This window comes from Strix aluco, chromosome 1 (assembly GCF_031877795.1).
Source record: "Strix aluco isolate bStrAlu1 chromosome 1, bStrAlu1.hap1, whole genome shotgun sequence".
Lineage (NCBI taxonomy): Eukaryota > Metazoa > Chordata > Aves > Strigiformes > Strigidae > Strix > Strix aluco.
In genome coordinates this window covers 107,184,504-107,189,922 of record NC_133931.1, presented here as the reverse complement: position 1 = coordinate 107,189,922, position 5,419 = coordinate 107,184,504, and the positions used below count along the sequence as shown (strand labels likewise).

Genomic DNA, 5,419 nt, shown 5'->3' with positions numbered 1-5,419 from the left:
CCACATTCACAGTGAGTCCACCATTTATCCTGGCATACCATACACTTGGAACAAGCAAACGGATAACAATTGCGGTTCAAATTATTATACTTAATTCGTATATATAAAGTGTTTATATCAACATATTTTCTATATTCAATATTGTGTGGTTGCATGAGTTTAACAATTTGTATGCTTCCATATATAATATACGAAGAGAGAAATAATTATTGTGAATATAAACAACAATACACACTTTATACCAAAAGGTAATGCGACAAAATGATCAAGCAAAGTTTTTATCATTACTTTATCTTTTCAGGGTTATCTTGGTGTCACCTGGAGTACTGATTACTTTCCAGTGGGGTCTTGTCACTGGGCCTTTAACGCGACTGGCATGAGTCCATCCACGCTCAGCAGTCCGGACAGTTGTTTCTGTTGTAAGCAAAACAAGATAAGGTCCCTCCCAATTGGGTTTTAGGGTTTCTTCTTTCCATGTTTTAACTAATATCCAGTCCCCCCGTTTGAAAGTGTGAATTTTTAAGTCCAATGGAGGTCGTTGCACAATCAGCCCATGTTCCCAAAGTTTGTTACGATGCTCTGCTAATTGTGAAACATATTCATTAATTACACGATCTCGAATTAAAACATTTGTTTGTGGACTTTCAATTCTATAGGACATTCCATATACCATCTCAAACGCTGATATTCCTATATCTGCTCGGGGTCTGGTTCTGAGTATTAATAGTGCCATGGGTAGGCACTTGATCCATGATAGTTTGGTTTCTATCATTAATTTAGTCAAAATAGTTTTGATTTCTCCATTCATCCTTTCAACTTTTCCCGAACTTTGTGGATGCCATGGCGTATGGTATTCCCACTTAATTCCCAGGTTTTCTGCTAGATCTCTAACAATTTTTGACACAAAATGTGTTCCTCTGTCTGAGTCGATTACATCAGGTACTCCATATCTAGGTATAATGTGTTCAAGTAATACCTTAGTAACCTGGTTAGCAGTTGCCTTGGAGGTAGGAAAAGCCTCAACATAATGTGTTAAATGATCCACCATTACTAATAAATATTTGTAACGCCCTACTCTGGGTAGTTCAGTAAAATCCACTTGTATGTGTGAGAAAGGTCTGTATGCTGGGGAACGTCCTCCAAGAGGTTTTTGTCTCGTGTTGTTTCGATTAACCTTTTGACAGGTCTCGCAGGCTGCTGTGACTGTCTTTGCTATATTATATACGCCTATACAGGCAAACTGTTGATTGAAATGATCAACTAACGCCTGGGTTCCCCAGTGGGTTTTACTGTGTATTTTTGAAAATATTTCGAGTGCTATGCCCTTCGGCAAGACTTCTCTCCCATCTGGTAATACGTACTTACTATCCCGTTCCTTAGCTCCCATTTGTTCTAGTTTTTCCTTTTCTGCAGACTCAAAACTCAAATTTTTACTAACAGGTACTGGTTGTATAGTCAAAATCGTATTATAATTGCCTGCCACTCGTTTTGCTTCTATATCAGCTGCGTTATTTCCCCTGACTTGATAATTTGTACCTCGCTGGTGTCCCTTTATATGTACAACTGCTATTTTATTCGGCACTTTCAATGCCCCCAGAACTCGCCGAATTAATTCCGGGTGTATCAATTCTTTTCCTTGTGAGTTAATAAATCCTCTTTCCTCCCATATTTTTCCAAAGGTATGTACCACTCCAAACGTATAGCGTGAGTCTGTATATATAGTTCCATCCTTTCCCTTCAGTGACACTAATGCTTTCCACAATGCATATAGCTCACAGGCTTGAGCTGACCAGCTGGCACTCAGGGGGCCTGATTCTATTGTCTTAAATTCTCCTTTTTCCAACTTAACGATAGCATATCCGGACAATCGTTTACCTTCCACTATTCGTGATGACCTATCTATAAATAATACTTCTCCACATTGTAGTTCAACAATTAAATCCCGTCCCAACAGATTAAATTCTGCTTCAGGGACGAGCAAGAGTTCACCCATTCCAAATTTATTTTCAGTTTCGAATATCACATTTTTGATTTTGCTTACTTTAAAGGGTTCTCCTTTTGCCCCTATTACTTGTACTTTTTCAGGGGAAGCTTTACATCCCTCAGGTATTTGCCTAATAGTCGATTTCTCAGCCCCTGTGTCTACTAAAAAGGTGAACTCTTGTTTATGGGGACCTATTTTTAACTTTATCAAGGGCTCATGATGACTCCGGTCCCCTAAAATATAGAGCCCCTGACTCTCCTATTCTGCTTTCAATATTTCCTCATCTCTGATCCTTTCTCTGCAATTCTTCTTTATGTGTCCCTTCTTTCCACAGTAAAAACAACATCTCTGTTCCTTCTTTACTACTGCGTTCCCTTGTTTTATTCCAGCAGATCTGTGTTCACCAGTCCGCCCGTTGCGATCCTCTCTGACAGCTGCTATCATCATTTTTACTTGTCGCTTGCTGCTCTCTTCTTCCCGCCTTACGTAGACTTTCTGAGCTTCCCTCAATAATTCATCCAACCCTCTATTTTGCCAGTCTTCTAACTTTTCAATCTTTTTTCTGATATCTTCCCATGATTTTGCTACAAACTGAGTTTTTAGGAGCGCTTGCCCTAAAGGGTCGTCTGGATTTACCCCAGAGTACAGTTGAAGGACTTTCCTCAGTCATTCCAGCCACTCAGTAGGGCTCTCATCTTTCTTTTGCATTTCATTAAATGCTTTATTGATATTCTGGCCACGGGGTACTGCTTCTCTAATCCCCTGAATTACTATAGTTCTCAGATCTTGCATATGAGTTCTATGCACCGGATCCTGATTATCCCAGTTAGGTCTTTGGAGTGGCCATTTGATATCTGCTTGGGGTCCCTGGGCATGCTGAACATCCCACAGTCTCATTCCTGCTTGTCTAATCATATCTCTTTCCTCGGTAGTAAATAATTGACCAAGGATAGATTGCATCTCATCCCAAGTATAAAGGTTTGGTCCCAAAAATTGATCTAATCTTTCTGCCACTCCAAGTGGGTCCTCAATCAAGTTTCCCATCTCGGTTCTTTTAAAATCTCGTAGGTCAGCCGAGTTTAGGGGTACAGAAATATATCCAATCATAGGCTGAGGTCCCCCCATGGGCATTTCCCTTAGAGGATACATCTGAGCTGCCCCTTTTTGACTTCTAGTCATGCGTCTAGGAGGAGGGGAAGACCCTTGTTCCGACTCCGGTGGGGGAGTGGGAGCTCTGGGGACCTCGGGAGGGGCTACGGGAGCAGGAGGAGGAATGTAAGGAGGGGGGGTTAGAAGGGTTTCGTCTAACTCTTCCTGCTTTTTCTTTTGTTTAGTTTTTTACTTCATTCAGTGGGTAAAGTTTAGCTCCCGGTCTTTTTATCCATACTTCCGCATACTGACTCTCCTCCGGGTTAAGGGGTGGGTTTTTTTTTTTTTTTTTTTATTATTGACCCAGAGGTTTAATTGCTGTCTTACCCAATCTTCTTCTGACCCATAGACTGGCCAAAAGGTATTTTTAGAAATCTTCTTCCCTCCCCATATCTTAGTACAGTATTCTATCATTTTCTGCTTATCTTTCCCTAGGGTTCCAGGGAAATACCTCCAATTGTCTAAGACATATGCCAAAGGGGTATTCTTAGGTACAGTGTGTACCCTTCCCATGGGAGTCGAAGGCTTGCTGCCCTTCGCCCCCATCTTCTCGAATATCCACAAACATACACTCACTCACTCCCCTTGTTCCTGGCCCAATCCCTCGCGGGAGATGGGAAACGCAGTACTTAAGAGTCCACACTCGCTTGGTTCAGTATATCGAACCTCTCATTCGTTATATTCCAGGAAACCCAGTCCCGCCCGAACGGCAAACCTGCGAGCAAATTCGCAATATACTTACGCGTCCTGCGTCTTCGTCCGGACTCCCGTGCACAGAATTTTTATGGGATTTTACCGGTTTTCTCCTTTGCTCACTATTCTAGAATTTAGGTTCGTCGGTAAGGTTGAGGTAGGCTGTCAGTCGCGGGGCCGCGGATTGCCGCGGGGCGCCTCCCCGGAGGACAGAAGCCCACCGTTCCTTATCCGAGTCACGGCACCAGGAATTGTTATAAATTGAGACCACAATGGACTATAATTCAATCTTTATTAATTATAGCAAGTAGAATATGAGCAAAGACAGCGCTGGACGGCAGGGGAGTCTGCGCTCCGCCAACTGCCGTGCTGAGTAGTTCAAACAGTCCCCTTTTTATACATCTTTACTTCCGTGCTCATGAGGTAGTGGAGGTACTCCGCGCATGCTTCAGTTGTTGTTAGGGGGGGTCGTTTCCTGCCTCCTGGTATTTGTTGAGGCTGAAGTAAGAAGTCTTCCCTCTTTGTCTCATAGTTGATCTTTCACTCATATATCCTTATATGGGCTGTCTTGTCCTGTTTCTTGTCGCTTCCTGGAAATCTGGTGGTTATCTTGCATGAACAGTATCTGGTTCAGTTTGTGTGAGCGATTACAGTTATCTTATCTCACACAGGCGGCGTCCAGTGGTTGTTTGCATGAGTGGTTTCTGTCGTCTAATTTTACATTGAGCTTAACATAAATCTTAATAAACAATACCTTAGTCCACAGTTTCTCACAAGTAGTAAAGTACTTTTCTGGCCACTTTCATTATATCCCTGCCTTATTTACTGCACATCAGTTCTCCTTCAGAGCAGGGTTTGAATTATTTCCCCATCTAACTTTCTTTCTTTAAAGCAGCCATCAGTACAGTTTGTAAAACGTTGTTGTTGTTGTTATTATTGATAGTGATGCTTTTTTTTGTGGATATAAAAGCAAATGGAGAGATTTATGTTACAAGTTTTTATTTTGGACACCAAGTTAGGAACACTGAAGACCTGATCTTTCAAGGGAATATGTAATAGCCATTCATATATTCAAAGCACAGCTTCCAGAGGATTTAATATCATTTGGGAATTTTTCCACATCTTAAATTCAGAAATGTCTTCTGTTAGATACTCAGCCAATAAGGAACGCAATTAGTGATCACATGAGTCTGATTTACACATCTTTGACATCTTGCAGTTCCTTTGGTAGAGGCCAAAGCAGAATATAATTTTTCAAAGAATCTATAAAATTATGTCATATTTTTCTCTTAATGCACTCCTCTACATCATTATTTTCATAACTTCGAGATTCCTACAGTCAAGTCTTCTTCATTGTATAATGCTGACTTGTGTCCAGCACTTTACCAGCCCTCAACAGACAAAAAAAATCCCTGCTTATCCTAAGTCTGGTTTATTATCAATAGATGGGGAAGTTCTTGACAATATGACAAACTGACAACAGGCAAGCTTCTTTGTGTTTTTCCCGTAAGGACTATAAAAGGCACATACAAGACATTTTTTTATTTGCTGGCCTCAAACAGTACCACTCACATCTCTACAGAGAAGGTAGTT

At 41.2% G+C, this 5,419-nt stretch overlaps 1 long non-coding RNA gene across 1 annotated transcript; it reads right to left on the bottom strand.

The window, feature by feature from the left end:
* Window positions 1-218: 218 nt before the first annotated feature.
* Window positions 219-4,597, bottom strand: LOC141925783 (uncharacterized). The gene is made up of 2 exons (XR_012623933.1): window positions 3,876-4,597; window positions 219-414 (listed from the first exon to the last, which is right to left on the bottom strand). It is a non-coding gene; the product is annotated as an uncharacterized LOC141925783 (long non-coding RNA).
* Window positions 4,598-5,419: the final 822 nt, after the last annotated feature.